General features: G+C 40.6%; 1 pseudogene across 1 annotated transcript; it reads left to right on the forward strand.

Annotated features, from left to right (window-relative positions):
- Positions 1–10,440: 10,440 nt before the first annotated feature.
- On the forward strand, positions 10,441–12,167 carry LOC100581180 (annotated as a pseudogene). The gene has a single exon (XR_004032382.1). The product of XR_004032382.1 is annotated as a heterogeneous nuclear ribonucleoprotein Q pseudogene (transcript).
- Positions 12,168–19,407: the final 7,240 nt, after the last annotated feature.

Below are 19,407 nucleotides of genomic sequence, written 5' to 3' on the forward strand. Positions count from 1 at the left end.
CTTATTTTTGCTTCGATCTTTATTATTTCCTTTCATCTGCTAACTTTGAGTTTAGTTTGTTTTTCTACTTTTGGTTCCTTGAGTTGTAAAGAAGTTATTTAATTGAGATATTTCTTCTTTTTTAAGGTAGGCATTTAACACTATAAGATTTTGTCTTAATGCTGTCTTTGCTGCATACCATACACTTTGGTAAGATGTATTTTGTCTTCATTTTTCTCAAGGTAATTTTAAAATTTCTGTTTGCTTTATTCCTTTATTCAATGGTTGTTCAAGTGTGTGGGGTTTAGTTTTCCTGTTCTTGGGTGAATTTTCTTGTTTTCTTGATATTATTGATTTCTAGTTTCATTCCACTGTGGTCTGCAAGGTACTTGATATAATTTCAATCTTCTTAAATTTTTAAAGACTTGTTTTATGACACAACGTATGGCCTATTCTGGAGAATATTCTGTGTGCCCCTGAAAATAATATGCATTCTGCTGCTATTGGGTGGAAAATTCTGTCTATGTCTATTGTCCATTTGATTCGTAATGTTACTCAAGTCAGTGGTTTCCTTATTGTTTTTTAGCCTAGATGTTCTATCCATTATTGAAAGTGGAGTATTGAAGTCTTCAATTATTATTGTATTGTTGTCAATTTCTTCCTTCAGATATACCAATATTTGTTTTATATATTTCGTTGCTCTGATGTTAGGTGTATATATATTTACAATTATATCTTCCTCTTGAATTGACTTTTTTATCATTATATAATGATCTTTGCCAATTTTTGACTTAAAATCTTTTGTCTAAGTATAGCTCTCCCTGCTTTCTTTTGCTTGCCATTTGTATAGAATATCTTTTTCTATCCCTTCACTTTCAGGCCATGTGTGTCCTCACATTTAAAGTGAATAATTTATAGACACTAAGTCACTGGATCATGTTTTTTAATCCACTCAGCAACTCTATGCCTTTACATTGGAGAATTTAATCCATTTACATTTAAAGTGATTGTTGATATGTAAGAACTTACTATTTTGTTAATTGCGGTCTGTTTTGCAGTTCTTTTGTACCTTTCTCTCTTTTGTTATCTCCTTTTGTTGTCTGATTTTTTTTTTTTTTGTAGCAGTTTGGTTTGGTTCCTTTCTCTTTGTCTTTTTGTGTATCTATTATAGACTTTTCTTTTGTGGTTAACATGGGGCTTGTGTAATTCTTCTTGTAGTTATAAGCATCTATTTTAATTTGATAACAACTCAAGTTCAATTGATTACAAAAATTCTGCACTTTATCCCCTTCCACACATACACTTTGTGTTCTTGAAGTCAGAATTTTTATGAGTCTGTTCACAATTTAAAAAAAATGTATTTCTTAATCAGCACAAAATTGCACATATTTATGGAGTACATAGTGATATTTTAATATGTGCAGTGTACAGTGATCAAATCAGGGTAATTAGCATATTCATCACCTAAAACATTTATCATTTGTGTTGAGAATATTCAACATTTGAAAATGTATAATAAATTATTGTTAGCCGTAGTCACCCCACAGTGCTATGAAACACTGGAACTTATTCCTGCTATCTAGCTGCAAATTTTGTATAATTTAATAGATCCCTACCTATTCCTCTCATTCATCTCAGCCCCTAGTAACTACTATTCTATTCTCCACTTCTATGAGGTCAACATTTTTAGCTTCTAAATAAGAGTGAGAACATACATGTTACCAAATTTTTCTGTTTATAGTTACTTTTTTTTTTTTTTTTGAGATGGAGTCTCACTCTGTTGCCCAGGCTGGAGTGCAGTGGCGCAATCTCGGCTCACTGCAAGCTCCACCTCCCGGGTTCATGCCATTCTCTTGCCTCAGCCTCCCGAGTCGCTGGGACTACAGGCGCCCGCCACTATGCTCGGCTAATTTTTGTATTTTTAGTAGAGACGGAGTTTCACCGTGTTAGCCAGGATGGTCTCGATCTCCTGACCTAGTGATCCGCCTGCCTTGGCCTCCCAAAGTGCTGGGATTACAGGTGTGAGCCACCGCACCGGCCTATAGTTACTCTTAACGTTTGTCTTTTAACTTTTATGTTAGGCTTATAGGTACTTTGCATACCACCATTACAACATTATATTATTCTGTATTTGACTTTATTTTTACTTTTACTGGTGAAATTTATACTTTTATATGATTTCACATTGTTGTTTAGTGTGTTTTCAATTCCATTTGAAGAACTCCCTTTGGCATTTCTTTTAAGGCAGGTCTAGTGGTAACAAACCATCTAGGTTTTTTTTCATCCTGGAAAGACTTAATGTCTCCTACATTTTTAAAAGATAGCTTTGCAGAGTAAAATATTCTATGTTGGCAATTATTTTTCCTCTTTTTTTTTGGACAAAGAAGAGGAATATACATTATTATTTCTCGATTCCTTCTCACTTAAGAATTAGGTTGTTATTTGTAGTGTGTACATGGCTCCAGAATATTTTTCTTCTTACAGAATGTTCAACATTGCAGCTAGCTGTCTCTGTAATTGGAATATATAATGTTACTGTCTTCTTGTCTGTAAGTTTTATGTCCAGAAATCTGCTAATCTTGGTATAGATCTTTTTGTATTAAACCTATTTGGAGTCCTATATACTTCTTGGTCTGAATGTCTATTTCCTTTCCCAGATTTGTAAAGTTTTCTATTATTTCTTTAAATATACTTTCTTGCACTTTCTTTTTTGATGACTCCTATAATATGTATATTGGTTCACTTCACAAGATGTATATTGTTTCCATAAATCTCATAGTCTTTTTCACTCTTTTCATTGTTTCAATATTTTCTCCCCCAATTGAATAATTTCAGATGATCTCTCTTCCAGTTCATGGATTCCTTCGTCTGCTTGATGCAGTCTGCTATTGTAGCTCCCTATTGCATTTTTAGTTCAGCCATTGTATTCTTTAGCCTCCATTATTTCTAGTTTTAAAAAATGTTTTCTATTTCTTTGTTGAATTTCTCATTTTGTTATTGCCTTGTTTTCCTAATTGTTTTTTGTTAAATTTGTTTATCTATGTTCTTTTGGGCTCACTAAGCTTCTTTAGAAGAATTATTTTTAATTTTTTGTTCTTTGGGGTCAGGCACTGGAAGTTAATTTTTTTGGTGATCTTGTTTTCCTGATTTTTCTTCTTTTATGCTTTCATTGGTATTTGTGCATTTAAATAAATAACCACCTCTTCTAGACTTTATAGACTGGCATTGGTAAGGAAAGACTTTCACTTGCAGGTGAGAGGGAGCATGGGATTCCTGGAACTGGGCATGGGAAGGCATGCTGGAGTGTGCTATGGTACACCAGATCCAGTGGTGCATGGTGTTCCAATTTGGAGGTATGCAGAAGCTCTGTGTCCAAGGGAACTTGGTGATTGGTGTCTCAGGTAGCAGGGGTCTGTGATATGGGAAACTTCATAGTCCTTGGCATCAAAAGCTTCAAGGGAGTCAACAGTGATTGTAAAGGGTGTTGGAGTCCTCAGTAGTGCCTCTTGTTACAGTGGCAAGCATATTTAGGAAGGTCAGGGTAGGTGGTGGCATGAGCCAGTGTTGGTGGTTGTGGTTGTGTGCTGGTTTTGGGGTATGGGGCCAGTGGCATGTGTATGCTCAGCTGTGGAGGCTGACCGCAACCACATATGTGGTGGTGGGGACTGGCAATGGCGATTGAGGTTGGCTACATATGCACACAAGGTGGTTGCATTGAGTCTCAGGACTGGGGTGACCATGGCCACACTGGCTGGAATGGCTCTAGTGGTGGGAAGTAGGGAACTGCAGCTGAGGCAGCCATGGTCTACAATGGCAAAAACTGCACTGCCCTCATCAGCAAAAGCTGTGGGATGTCTGTGGCCGCTATGATGGCTATTGGTTTCTTTAGCAGCATTGGGACAACAGGCCTCTGGGGACCACCATGGCTTCTGTGTGTGGGTAATACTGATAGTACCACCCTTCTTTGTTTCTAGCCATCTCCAGATATCTTGTACACTGATCTCAGAAATCTGAGTGGAGTGAAACCAAAGTAAGTTTTTCAGGAAGTACCTTGAAAGGCTGGGGAAGCTGATTCCTTATCTTGCTTGTTTTTTTCTCATGAGAGAAATTCATGGGTTGAAGAGATCTCTTTTGCTACTTAGCAAAAGTATCCCTGGGGGATGGGCTGATGTAGGAAAAATGAAACTGTTCTTCTTACCTTTTTTGTGTGGTTACTCAATTTTTTTTTTCTCCAGTGTGCTGCTGCAGCTTTTTAACTGCACTCTTGAACTCTCCCAGAGCTATTTTTTGTTCAGGGATACCTGTCTTAATTGTTATTTTTTTGGGATGTTGAAGGCAAGAATCTCCTACTCCACAATCTTACTGATGTCCTCCGAAGATTTGTTATTTTAAGCTGTTAAATTTTGGGGTAATTTGATACATAGTAATTGACAATACTATATGATTAAGTACTATTGTCATACAGTCTGCTAATAAGGACAATTTTCGGCCGGGTGCAGTGGCTCAAGCCTGTAATCCTAGCTGGGAGGCCGAGGTGGGCGGATCACGAGGTCAGGAGTTCGAGACCATCCTGGCCAACATAGTGAAACCCTGTCTCTACTAAAAATACAAAAAAAAAAAAAAAATTAGCAGGGCGTGGTGGCAGGTGCCTGTAGTCCCAGCTACTCGGGAGGCTGAGGCAGGAGAATGGTGTGAACCCGGGAGGCGGAGCTTGCAGTGAGCCAAGATGGTGCCACTGCACTCCAGCCTGGGGGACAGAGCCAGACTCTGTCTCAAAAAAAAAAAAAAAAAAAAAGACAATTTTCTTTTCCTTCCTTCCTTCCTTTCTTCCTTCTTTCCTTCCCTCCCTCCCTTTCTTTCCTTCCTCCATGTTTCCTTCCTCCCTTTCTTTCCTCCCTTTGTTCCTTCCTTTCCTCCCTCTTTCTCTTTCTTTCCTCTTTTCTCTTTCCTTCCTCCCTCCCTCCTTCCCTCCCTCTTCCTTCTTTCCTCTTTCTTTTTCTTTCCTTCCTTCCTCCTTCCTCCCTCTCTTTCCTCCCTCTCTTTCTTTCCTCCCTCTCTTTCTTTCCTCCCTCTTTCTTTCCTTCCTTTCTTTTTCTCTTTCTTTCCTTTCCTTTCTTTTCTCCTTCCTTCCTCCCTCCCTTTTTCTTTCCTCTCTCTTTCTTTCTTTCCTCCCTCTTTCTTTCATCCCTCTTTCTTTTGCTAAGGACCTCTGCATACAGTCTGCAGTTCAATACTTATACTTTTAATTTCTTTTTCTGTACAAGGTTGGACAGAAACTGTGATAGTAGCTCACTTGATTTGGTCCTGATTTTAGAGGAAATGTTTCCCAGCATATCACCTTTAAGTATAATGTTTGCTGCAGATTTTGGGGAGATTCTAATCAGTGGTTGGTTCCATTTAATTTCTTTTTATTTAAGAGCTTTTATTTATTTACTTTAAAAATCATAAATAGGTCTTATACTCAAAAAGGCGTTCAACAAAACTCATTGTAATGATCATACGGGGTTCTGTTAATACCTGCTAATGTAATGAGTTACAACCCACTCTATTTTAAAAGGTTAAACCATTCTTTCATATATAGTTTGGTCATAATATATCTGTTGTGAATGAATTATATGTATTAATCTGAACCTTGTACTTAAGGTTTTTGCATTGATGTTCATAAGGGAGGCACTCCTATAATTTTCCTTTCTTTTACTTTCCATGTCTGATTTTGGTTTCAAGTTTGTGATAATATTATAAAAATAATTAGGGATAATTTTCAGTTTTTCTGTTTCCTGGATGAGTTGGTATAATGTAGAATTAAATATTCCTTAACTATTTGTACAACTTGCATCTAAAACCATCTGGACATGGGTTTTTTTTGTTTTCCCCCCCATGACTACATTAAAAAGAAAAAAAACTGCTGATTCGGTTTCTTTACTGGTATAGGATTCTTCTTGTTTCTACATCTTGAGTCTGTTTTGGTAAGCTACATTTTTTTCCTAGAAAATGTCTATTTTATCATAAGTTTTCAAATTTATTAGCATATAATTTTATACAATTTAGTGATTATTGTAATTTTTCTTTACCTACAGTTTGCCACCCTTTTCACTTTTGAATTATTTTACCTAATCTGCTTTTCTTGATAAACCATTCTATTATATGTTCATTAAAAATTTTCATTGGTTTCTTCTCTTTGCTTAATTATTTCCTTCTACTTTTGATTTATTTTATTATTTTTTAAACCTTTAAAGATGGGTGCCTAGCATCTTAATTTTTAACATTTTTCTTCTTTCTAAGTATATTAGTCCATTTTCACATTGCTACAAAGAAATACCTGCGACAAGGTAATTTATAAAGAAAAGAGGTTTAATTGGCTCATTTCTGCAGGCTGTACAGGAAGCATAGTGACATCTGCTTGGCTTCTGGAGAGGCCTCAGGAAACTTACAATCATGGCAGAAGGTGAACGGGGAGCAGACACATCATGTGGCCAGAGCGAAAGGAAGAGAGGGTGAAAGGGGAGGAGCTATACACTTTTAAATACTCATATCTCAAGAGCACTCACTCACTATCACAAGAACAGCACCAAGAGGATGCTGCTAAACTATTCATGAGAAATCTACCCCCATAATTCAATCACCTCCCACCAGGCCCTCATTTCAACATTGGGGATTATAATTCAACATGAGATTTGGGTGGGGACACAGATCCAAACCATATCAGTAAGATAAGTAATTATAGCCAAGCAAATAATTCTCTTAACAGATACATCCCACAAACTTTGGAATGTAGTATTCTCATTTCTCATTATTGTTTAATTGCAAGTATTTTAAGATTTTCAGTATAATTCCTTTTTAGACAATGGATTATTCAGAAATGTGCTTTTGAATTTGCAAAACATTTTAGTTTTCCTTTTCTATATATTTCTACTTAATTATATAATGGCTAGAGAATATTACCTATATGATATATACGAAACTTAATGGAACTTGCTTTAGGTCCTGGGACGTGGCCAATTTATGTAAATATTCCACATGTACTTGAGATAAATCTGTATTTAACAGGATTCTATATATGTCTATTAGACCAAGCTTGTTAATTGAATATACTCTGTATACTTTTTTTCCTGCATAGTTTACTGATTACTGACAGAGTATATTTAAATCTTCATTTCTCTTTGTTATTATTCCACACTTTTGGCTTTATATATTTCTAGTGCTCTGTTTTTCAGGTGCATATAAGTTTAGACTTACATCACTTTCTGAATAGGTAAATGATTTATCATCATCTCTTTGATAACTCATAATTTTAAAACTCAATACTAAATAGAATTAAAAACAAAAACTATATGATCATCTCAATAGGTACAGAACAAACATTAGATAAAATCCAACATCCCTTTATGATAAAAATCCTTAACAAACTAGGAATTGAAGTAACATACCTCAGAATAATAAGAGCCATCTGTGACAAGCCCACAGGCAATATTATACTGAACAGGCAAAAGCTGGAAGCATTTCCCCTAAGAACAGAAACAAGATAAGGATGCCCATTCTCACTGCTGTTATTCAGCACAGTACTGGAAGTCCTAACCAGAGCGACCAGATAAGAGATAGAAATAAAAGGCATCCAAATAGGAGAAGCAGAAGTCAAATTATGTCTCTTACCTGATGATATAATTCTATACCTAGAATACTCTAAAGATTCTGCCAAAAGACTCCTAGACCTGATAAGCAACTTCAGGAAAGTATCAGGATACAAAATCAACACACAAAAATCAGTAGCATTTCTATACACCAATAATGCTCAAGCTGAGAACCAAATCAAGAGCTCAGTCCCATTTAGAATAACCACTAAAAGAATAAAATTTCTAGGAATGCATCTAGCCAAGGAGGTAAAAATTTCTACAAGGAGAACTATAAAACATTGCTGAAGGAAATCACAGACAATAGAAACAAATGGAAAAACATTTCATGCTTATGGATTGGAAGTTTGACATTGTTAAAATGGCCATATTGCCTAAAGCAATTCTACATATTTAATGCTATTTTAATCAAATTACCAATATTATTTTTCACAGAATTTGGAAAAACTATTCTAAAATTCATATGGAACCAAAAAAGAGCCCAAATAGCCAAAGCAATCCTTAGCAAAAAGAATAAAGCTGGAGGCATCACCTCAGCTGACTTCAAACTATACTACAAGGCTACAGTAACCAAAACAGAATGGTACTCATACAAAACAGACACATAGACCAATGGAACAGAAGAGAGAACCCAGAAATAAAGCTACAGACCTGGCCGGGCGCGGTGGCTCACACTTGTAATCCCAGCACTTTGGGAGGCTGAGGCGGGCGGATCACGAGGTCAGGAGATCGCGACCACGGTGAAACCCCGTCTCTACTAAAAATACAAAAAATTAGCCGGGCGTGGTGGCGGGCGCCTGTAGTCCCAGCTACTCGGAGAGGCTGAGGCAGGAGAATGGCGTGAACCCGGGAGGCGGAGCTTGCAGTGAGCCGAGATCGCGCCACTGCACTCCAGCCTGGGCGACAGAGCGAGACTCCGTCTCAAAAAAAAAAAAAAAAAAAGCTACAGACCTACAACCAAACTGAGCTTTGACAAAGTTGACAGAATTAAAAAATAGGGAAAGGACTCCCTATTCAATAAATGGTGCTGGGATAGCTGGCTGGCCGTATGCAGAAGAATGAAACTGGATTCCTACCTCTTACCAGATACAAAAATTATCTCAAGATGGATTAAAGACTTCCACGTAAGACTTAAAACTATAAAAATCCTAGAAGAAAGCCTACGAAATACTCTTCTAGACATTGGCCTAGGCAAAGAATTTGTGACTAAGTCTTCACAAGCAATCACAACAAACACAAAAATTGATCCCTCCGCCGCTGCTGCCGGGGCGGAAGGGCGGGGGGTCTTGTGCCTTCCCACCTCCAACCCAAGGGGTGAGGAGCCGGGAAGGCGGCGCGGCGTGGGGGCGGAGCGAGGCGAGGCGTAGGCTCTGTCCCGAGGCGTAAGTCCCCGAGGCTACAGGCTACGTCGTCATGTCAGCGCGGGAGAGAGAGAGGAGCTGACTCGGCAGGGACTGGGGTATGGGGCCGAGAGTGCGAGCAAGCTAGGGAGGGAGTGAGGGAGTGTGCGAGCCAGAAGGCAAAAGGCGGCCACTCATGCCTGAGCGACCGCAGAGGGGAGTGGGAGCAGTGGTGTAAAGGAGTGGGGGATGGGAATAAGAAAGGCCGAGAGAAGGCGGACAGAGACGTGGTGGTGGTGCTGGTGGTGATGGTGCTGGTAGTGGTGGTGGTGCTGGTAGTGGTGGTGGTGGTGCTGCTGGTGGTGGTGGTGCTGGTGGTGGTGGTGCTGGTGGTGGTGGTGCTGGTAGTGGTGGTGGTGCTGGTAGTGGTGGTGGTGCTGCTGGTGGTGGTGGTGCTGGTGGTGGTGGTGGTGCTGCTGGTGGTGGTGGTGTGATGGTGGTGGTGGTGGTGGTGGTGGTGGTGGTGGTGGTGCTGGTGGTGGTGGTGCTGGTGGTGGTGGTGCTGCTGGTGGTGGTTCTGGTGCTGGTGGTGGTGGTGCTGGTGGTGGTGCTGGTGGTGGTGCTGGTGGTGGTGCTGGTGTGGTGGTGGTGCTGGTGGTGGTGCTGGTGGTGGTGGTGCTGGTGGTGGTGGTGCTGGTGGTGGTGCTGGTGGTGGTGGTGCTGGTAGTGGTGGTGGTGCTGGTGGTGGTGGTGCTGGTAGTGGTGGTGGTGGTGGTGGTGGTGGTGGTGCTGGTGGTGGTGGTGCTGGTGTGGTGGTGGTGCTGGTGGTGGTGGTGCTGGTGGTGGTGGTGGTGCTGGTGGTGGTGGTGTGGTGGTGGTGGTGGTGGTGGTGCTGGTGGTGGTGGGTGGTGGTGCTGGTGGTGGTGGTGCTGGTGGTGGTGCTGGTGGTGGTGGTGCTGGTGGTGGTGGTGGTGCTGGTGGTGGTGGTGGTGGTGCTGGTGGTGGTGGTGCTGGTGGTGGTGCTGGTGGTGCTGGTGGTGGTGGTGGTGGTGCTGTGCTGGTGGTGGTTCTGGTGCTGGTGGTGGTGGTGCTGCTGGTGGTGCTGCTGGTGGTGGTGGTGGTGGTGCTGGTGGTGGTGGTGGTGGTGGTGCTGGTGGTGGTGGTGCTGGTGGTGGTGGTGCTGCTGGTGGTGGTTCTGGTGCTGGTGGTGGTTCTGGTGCTGGTGGTGCTGCTGGTGGGGGAGAAGGAGGAGCTGGAGGAGGTTAGGGGCTGAGGGAGTCAGTGAGTGAAGCGGACGCGCGAGGTAAGGGAGGGAAGGGAAAGGAAAGGGGGGTTCACGCGGGAGCGCGCTCGGAGACGAGTGGAACTGGATCGGGTTTGCTGCCAGCGGCGTGAGCTTCGGTGGCCATTTTACAACAGCTCCACTCGCGCCAGATACAGGGAGCAGTGAACACGCCTTTCCCACAACCCCGTACGGTCGGACAGGATTCCCCCCCCCGCCCCCAGCCCAACAGGGAGCTCTCTGGAAACATGGCTACAGAACATGTTAATGGAAATGGTACTGAAGAGCCCATGGATACTAGTTCTGCAGTTGTCCATTCAGAAAATTTTCAGACGTTGCTTGATGCTGGTTTACCACATAAAATTGCTGAAAAACTAGATGAAATTTATGTTGCAGGGCTAGTTGCACATAGTGATTTAGTTGAAAGAGCTATTGAAGCTTTAAAAGAATTCAATGAAGACGGTGCATTGGCAGTTCTTCAACAGTTAAAGACAGTGATCTCTCTCATGTTCAGAACAAAAGTGCCTTTTTATGTGGAGACATGAAGACTTATAGGCAGAGAGAAAAACAAGGGACCAAAGTAGCAGATTCTAGTAAAGGACCAGATGAGGCAAAAATTAAGGCACTCTTGGAAAGAACAGGCTACACACTTGATGTGACCACTGGACAGAGGAAGTATGGAGGACCACCTCCAGATTCCGTTTATTCAAGTCAGCAGCCTTCTGTTGGCACTGAGATATTTGTGGGAAAGATCCCAAGAGATGTATTTGAGGATGAACTTGTTCCATTATTTGAGAAAGCTGGATCTATATGGGATCATCGTCTAATGATGGATCCACTCACTGGTCTCAATAGAGGTTATGCGTTTGTCACTTTTTGTACAAAAGAAGCAGCTCAGGAGGCTGTTAAACTGTATAATAATCATGAAATTCGTTCTGGAAAACACATTGGTGTCTGCATCTCAGTTGCCAACAATAGGCTTTTTGTGGGCTCTATTCCTAAGAGTAAAACCAAGGAACAGATTCTTGAAGAATTTAGCAAAGTAACAGAGGGTCTTACAGACGTCATTTTATACCACCAATCGGATGACAAGAAAAGAAAACAGAGGCTTTTGCTTTCTTGAATATGAAGATCACAAAACAGCTGCCCAGGCAAGGCGTAGGTTAATGAGTGGTAAAGTCAAGGTCTGGGGGAATGTTGGAACTGTTGAATGGGCTGATCCTATGGAAGATCCTGATCCTGAGGTTATGGCAAAGGTAAAAGTGCTGTTTGTACACAACCTTGCCAATACTGTAACAGAAGAGATTTTAGAAAAGGCATTTAGTCAGTTTGGGAAACTGGAACGAGTGAAGAAGTTAAAAGATTATGCATTCATTCATTTTGGTGAGTGAGATGGTGCTGTCAAGGCTATGGAAGAAATGAATGGCAAAGACTTGGAGGGAGAAAATACTGAAATTGTTTTTGCCAAGCCACCAGATCAGAAAAGGAAAGAAAGAAAAGCTCAGAGGCAAGCAGCAAAAAAATCAAATGTATGACGATTACTACTATTATGGTCCATCTTATATGCCCCCTCCAACAAGAGGTCGAGGGTGTGGAGGTAGAGGTGGTTATGAATATCCTCCAGATTATTACGGATATGAAGATTATTATGATTATTATGGCTATGATTACCATAACTATTGTGGTGGATATGAAGATCCATACTATGGTTATGAAGATTTTCAAGTTGGAGCTAGAGGAAGGCGTGGTAGAGGAGCAAGGGGTGCTGCTCCATCCAGAGGTCGTGGGGCTGCTCCTCCCCGTGGTAGAGCTGGTTATTCACAGAGAGGAGGTCCTGGATCAGCAAGAGGCGTTCGAGGTGTGAGAGGAGGTGCCCAACAACAAAGGGGCCGCGGGCAGGGAAAAGGGTTCCAGGCTGGTCCTGACCTGTTACAGTGAAGACTGACTTGTTATGTGGGATTACACCAGAAGCTTGCAGTGGAGTAATGGTAAGGAAGTCAAGCAACCTTAAATATCTCAGCTGTATAGGAGCATATTCTATTGCAGAAGACCTTCCTGTGAAGATCATGGAATCAAATACGGGACATTGAACTAATACTTGGACTTTGATATGAATTTCTTTAACAATTTTCTCTGCAGTGCAAGTTACTAAACTAAAGCTACTCTGTTTTCAAAATGTGTTCCAACAGAAATCCTTCATAACTCCTAGCATGGTATCTTAATAAAGAATACAGTTTTTTTAAAAAAAAGTGGGACCAAATTAAGAGCTTCTGCACAGCAAAAGAAATTATCAACAGAATAAACAGAAAACCTACAGAATGGCAGAAAAATTTGCAAACTATGCATCTGACAAAGGACTGTTACCCAGAATTTATAAGTAACTTAAATAAAGCAACAAGAAAAAAAAACTGCATTAAAAAGTAGGCAAAAGACATGAAGAGACACTTCTCAAAAGAAGACATATAAGCAGCCAATTAACATAAAAATTCAACCTCACTAATCATCAGAGAAATGCAAATGAAAACCACAGTGAGATAACCATCTCACACTAGCTAGAATGGCTGTTATTAAAAAGTCACAAAATAACAGATGTTGGTGAGGTCGCGGAGAAAAAGGAACACTCATACACTGTTGGTGGGATTGTAAATTAGTTCAGCCTCTGTGGAAAACAGTTTGGGGATTTCTCAAAGAGCTAAAAATAGAATTACAATTTGACCCAGCAAGCCCATTACTTGGGTATATACTCAAAGGAAAATACATTTTTCTACCAAAAAGTCACTTGAACTTGCATGTTTATTGCAGCACTATTCACCATAGCAAAGACATGGAATTAACCTAGGTGCCCATCAATGATAAATTGGAAAAACAAAATGTAGTACGTATATACCATATAATACTATGTAGCCATAAAAAAACCCCCCAAATCACGTCTTTCACAGCAACATGGATGCAGCTGGAAGCCATTGTGCTGTACAAATACAGAAACAGAGAGCCAAATAATATATGTTCTCACTTATAAGTGGGAGCTAAACATTGGATTCTCATGAACATAAAAATGGGAATAATAGACATTTGTGACTTCGAAAGGAGAGGAAGAGAAGAGGGAGGCAGGGTTTGAAAAGCTACGTATTGTTTACTATGTTCATTGTCTGGATGATGGGTTTAACTGAAGCCCACACTTCAGCGTCATGCAATATATCCATATAAAAAACCTGCACTTATACTCCCTGAATCTAAAAAAAAAAAAAAGTGCCTTTTAAAAAAAGCAAAGCTGATGCCATCTGATGTTAATATTGTTATACCAGCTTTCTTTTGATTCATAGTTACTTGGAATGAGCTGTTTATGTCACTGAACTCAATATTTCTGTTTCCTTTTATCTGATATATATCTTTGGTTAACAGCAGATAGATGGATCTGACTTAAGAAGTCTTCTCTTTAAACTGGCTAATTTAGTCCAATAACATAATTATAACTGATATACTTAATTTATTTCAAGTTTATTTTGTATGTCTCCAATTTTGTATTTTAAATTTGAACTCAATTTTCTATATTGCTTTGTTTTTGCTTTCTTGCCCTCTATTTGGTTAGTAAACTTTGTTACTTTTTCTGTCTACCCTTTGAAAGTTTTATACTCTTTCTCTTTAATGGTTATTATTCAAATACTAATATGCATGTCTAAAGTTAATATTTCTATCCTCCTCCATGGAATTCAAGATCTTAGAACACTTTAATCATACGATCATTGTAAATTTTACTGTTTTCCAGTACTTTATTCTAATCCTTAGTTTAAGCACTATTATGGTTATTTTATGTACTTCTTATTTGTAGAGGTTATATATTTACAATTTGTTTGCTCACCATTCATTCCTACATCATGGACTTTTATTTATGGATCATTTTCCTTTTTCCGGGAGTACATTCCTTTAGTAAATGCATCTAAGCAGTAATTTATGTCAGTTTTGGTTTTCTGAAGAGTCTTAATTTTACCCTCAGTTTTGATTATTTAGCCATGTATAGGACAGGTTGGCAATTATTTTTCTCTTAATATTTGATGATATTACACTAATGTCTTCTAATCTGCATAGTTGTTGTTGAGATGTCAATTTGTGTTAAACTGTTGTACTTACATAGATAACTAAAAAAAAAAAATTGACTCTTTAATTCCTCAATGTTCTCAGAACACCAGGAAGTGTGCCATCTCCCAAACGAAGATGGAGAAGGAAGAGCTGTAGTTTGAACAAAAAAGAAAATATAAGAAATAGTCATCTGGCTGAGTGAGCCTGTGAATAAGTAAGAGAATTGTATGATCCCTGGCTCACGAACGATCCACTTAAAAAGAGATCAGTCAGGCCAGGCGTGGAGGGTCATGCCTGTAATCCCAGCACTTTGGGAGGCTGAGGCGGGTGGATCATCTGAGATCAGGAGTTCAAGACCATCCTGGCCAACATGGTGAAACCCCATCTCTACTAAAAATACAAAAATTAGCCAGGTGTGGTGGCACGCGCCTGTAATCCCAGCTACTCAGGTGGCTGAGGCAGGAGAATTGCTTGAACCTGGGAGGCAGAGGTTGTAGTGAGCCAAGATTGCACCACTGCACTCCAGCCTGGGAGAAGACGGAATGAGACTCTGTCTCAAAAGAAAAAAAAAATCAGCATCGTTGAGTATTTTTTGCTCTCCATGTTGAGCAACCCAAGTATAGGTTTACAGAAAGTAAAAAATTAGATTTAACAAGGGATGAGGTTCTGCTGTTCTGTGAAAGGGCTGTACAGTCAAAGTGATCTACAAGTGCTGAAGATGCCAAGAAACCATAGAACAAGGCAGACAAGTCCAGTTTATCAGTAAAAGTTGATTTATTGGGGGAACTCACAGACAGAAGCGTAGTCTTGGGCCACTGCAACACAGGTAGATCTCCACATCTGTTACTCCCAGACCTAAGGCTTATATACTATGAGAAAAAGGTGTACATGCTCTAGCAAGGCAATTAAAGGCATCCCCTAGAACAGACAAGAATACTGTGTGCGTCATAGTCTATAATTTGTGTGCTAACATCAAGATGACATGTTCTTATACTAAGGACAGTAAATAAAGTGGGAATCAAGAGACATTCACAGGACTGGGGCTAATCAGAAGTCAACGTGGTGGATTAGCACCCATGATGGAACCGATTTTGTCTCCACATCTGCTAAATAAATTTATTAATAAGAAAAGGAAGGGGAGCAAGTAGAACAAAGGACTTGAGGGTAGAAGGTGGTGAAAAAGAGAAGAAAAAAGTGCAAAGGTGGTGAAAATGTTGGAAAATCAACAGGTTCAAGGTCTCAGCAGGTTTCACGGATTGTTCTAGTTGGGGGTACTACAGAGGTGAGCTGGAAAGATAGGAGATGGTGGATGAAAGTGGGATGCTTAAAAGTGAGATTAATTGAAAACTAGATGTTTTTCTATCTCTATGCTAATACAAATGTTTTAAATTATTCCAGTTGTTTAATAACACTTAGAAACTTTAATGATAAGTCCCTTTCTTTTTCTTCAAATTGTCTAGGCTACTCTTGTCTTTTGATCCTCCTGAATAAGTTTTAAATTCGTCTTGCCAAATACCTTGAAAAACACTGTTAGAAGAGCTTACAGAGGGCTGGCATGCACATGGCAACTTTGTGCAGGCTGTAAGAGGCTTCTGGCCACTTGCTGGTCAGCCAGATATCCAACTTTGGTCACAAGTGATGCCACAGCATCTCAAGGAGATGTACTATCACAAATACTGGGTTTGTGCTCTGCACTAACATATGATACAAATATTGATGAAAATAATACTGTTGCCTTCCTGAATGGGAAATTAATTTTATCACTGGATACAGACACTTTTGAAGAAAGTGGACTTCGAGATTGTCCATTTAAAGAAGAGCTGACACCAATGTTTACAGTTGTTGACAAGCTTGTAGGACTCATACAGGACTGTTCACAAGGCCAACCAGAGAGAGGCCCTGCAGAAGACCCTGGGCCAGAACTGGGAGGAACATGTCTCTTTAGTGACTTGGATGGAAGCCAGAATTATGTATATATAGAGAGAGTGAGAGGGAGAGAGGGGGAGAGAGTGAGTTTGTGTGTGTGTATGTGTGAGAGAGAGACAGAGAGAGAGAGAGGTTCTGAGAGAGGCCAACATAGAAATGGCCCTGGATATCAGGTAGGGCCCTTTGTTTTGAGAGGCCCCAGCTAAATTGGGGCTCCAGTACCAGGGTGGCAAGCAGCCACTGGGCATGGGTGTCCACACGTGCTTTGCGTCAGATACTTCTTTTACCTGGTGGATGGCCTAATTCCTAGTTGTCTGGGCTGTGACCAGGGTGTCCTTCACATGGGAAACTTGTTTATACTGACTGATGCCAATAGCTCTTGCTGACCTGTGTCCAGTTTATGCCTACCTAACCCTTGCTCTGGCCTGGGAGCCTGCCCTTATGTTCTCCTTGGCACCCCAGGGAAAACCAGGCCTGAGTAGCCCCTAGTTCTTCAGAGGGAAGGTACAAATTCAATATAACATCACAACAGGAAATAAATTGAAAGATTTACAAGCCCTGAGCAGGGAGGGCACCTTGGAAAGCCCTTTATCATCAGGTCATATAAGGCTGGAATAAGAGTCAGGCAGACAGAGAGAGAGAGAGAGAGACAGACACACACAGACCGACACACACACCAAGGGGCTACATGGAGCCTCAGCTTCCTGGAGACCCCTTACTGGACTCCTGGACTTGGCCCCAGTGGATGGCCAAGAAGCTGTCGGCTGTACCGGCCGCCCAACTTTTTTGCATTCACTGCCTGGCCACTGGCAACTCTACTCCCCCGTCTCTTGGTTGAGGAACTTCGAGGAGTTCCATGGAAAGCATCACATTGGGCATCAAGCTGTGACACCAGCAGTGGAGCCTGGTCACGGAGAGTGTGGTTCCCTTGGACAGTGGCCACTCCACCTGCATGGTGGAGAACAAGTTTTGTAGCATCCAGCAGATGTACATGCTGTACCTGATGGAGACTGCCAGCCATCCAGAGGGTGGTGCTGGACAGTGAGGCAGAGTTTCATTGCAAGGTGTACTGAGACTTAGCATGTAGAGATGAAAGGCAGCAAGGTGGGCTCTGAAGGCACACTCTACCTCACAGTGCTCAAGTAGCATGTGGCAAGCTTGTGGGGTTTGGGGCAACTCCAGGAGGAAGGCATTATTTCTTGTTCTTTTAAGTGGTGGTCAGGTCCAGTTTGCACTCATGAAAGTTCAGTCTTTGGGATGTGCAGTTCCATGGGTCTGAACCAATGTGCTGTGTCTTCTATCCACTACTCCAGCACCTCAGGTAGCAGCTTCTTCATCCTCAAGGTCATCAGTGTGTCCCCTTTGTTGTCAAACTCTCTCCACTCTGTCAGCCTCTGGAAACCACTGATTTTTTTCTTAGTCCCTATGGTTTGGCCTTTTTCAGGATGGCCTATGAATTGGAACCATGCAGTGGGTAGTTTTTGGGTCTGGCTTCTTTCACTTAGCAAAATACAGCTAAGCTTCATTTATATTACTGCAGGTTCAGTGGTGTCTTCCCTTTTATCACTGAGTTGTTTATGGGTGTACCACCGTTTCTTTATTCATTCCCTTGTTGAAGATCATCTTGGTTGCTTCCAAAGTTTAGTGATTATGAATAAAGCAGTGAATGTGGCCTGAAAAAAAAAAGGAAGAAAAACACTTAGCAATTTTGTTTGGGATTAAATACTAATTTGGAGGAGAACTAACTTCTTTTTGATATTGTCTTCCCATCCAAGGTAATCTGTTTAATTTAGGTCACTGTCTCCAGCTTTTGATTACATTTGTTAGTTTTCCCCATTAAGGACTTTCGTGTCTTTTATTCAATTTTTTTATTTCTAAATATTTAGATGTTTTTTGTTGGTGCTGTGCTTTGTATTTTTTCCCTGATTAAATGTTCTAAGGATATTTTTTCCTGATGTTTAAAGGGACTTTTAATTTCTGCATATTTACCTTTGTCCAGCAACTTTGCTGAACTTAAAAGCTTTTAATAGTTTGTGTATTTTCGTGTGTTTTATGTTTAGGCAATCATGTGATATGATTTTACTTCTTATATCTTTTATTTCTTTTGTCATCTTAATTTATTATACAACTCAGAAATCTAGACCAATGTTGAATTGAAGCAATGATAGCAGAAATCCTTTCTTTTCCCCCTATTAAAGTAATGCATCAATCTATTCTAATTAAGAATGATTTTTTTTTTTAAATTTCATTGTTATACTTTAAGTTTTGGGGTACATGTGCACAACATGCAGGTTTGTTACATATGTGTACATGTGCCATGTTGGTGTGCTGCACCCATTAACTCGTCATTTAGCATTAGGTATATCTCGTAATGCTATCCCTCACCTCTCCCCCCACCCCACAACAGTCCCCGGTGTGTGATGTTCCCCTTCCTGTGTCCATGTGTTCTCATTGTTCAATTCCCACCTATGAGTGAGAACATGTGGTGTTTGGTTTTTTGTCCTTGTGATAGTTTACTGAGAATGATGGTTTCCAGTTTCATCCATGTCCCTACAAAGGACATGAACTCATCATTTTTTATGGCTGCATAGTATTCCATGGTGTATATGTGCCACATTTTCTTAATCTGGTCTATCGTTGTTGGACATTTGAGTTGGTTCCAAGTCTTTGCTGTTGTGAATAGTGCCACAATAAACATATGTGTGCATGTGTCTTTATAGCAGCATGATTTATAATCCTTTGGGTATGTACCCCGTAATGGGATGGCTGGGTCTAATGGTATTTCTAGTTCTAGATCCCTGAGGAGTCGCCACACTGACTTCCACAATGGTTGAAGTAGTTTACAGTCCCACCAACAGTGTAAAAGTGTTCCTATTTCTCCACATCCTCTCCAGTACCTGTTGTTTCCTGACTTTTTAATGATCGCCATTCTAACTGGTGTGAGATGGTATCTCATTTTGGTTTTGATTTGCATTTCTCTGATGGCCAGTGATGATGAGCATTTTTTTCATGTGTTTTTTGGCTGCATAAATACAGAATCGGAGAAAATGTTTGCAACCTCATCTGACAAAGGGCTACTATCCAGAATCTACAATGAATTCAAACACATTTACAAGAAAAAAACAAACAACTCCTTCAAAAAGTGGGCGAAGGATATGAACAGACACTTCTCAAA

Source organism: Nomascus leucogenys, chromosome 11 (genome assembly GCF_006542625.1).
Source record: "Nomascus leucogenys isolate Asia chromosome 11, Asia_NLE_v1, whole genome shotgun sequence".
Classification (NCBI taxonomy): Eukaryota; Metazoa; Chordata; class Mammalia; order Primates; family Hylobatidae; genus Nomascus; species Nomascus leucogenys.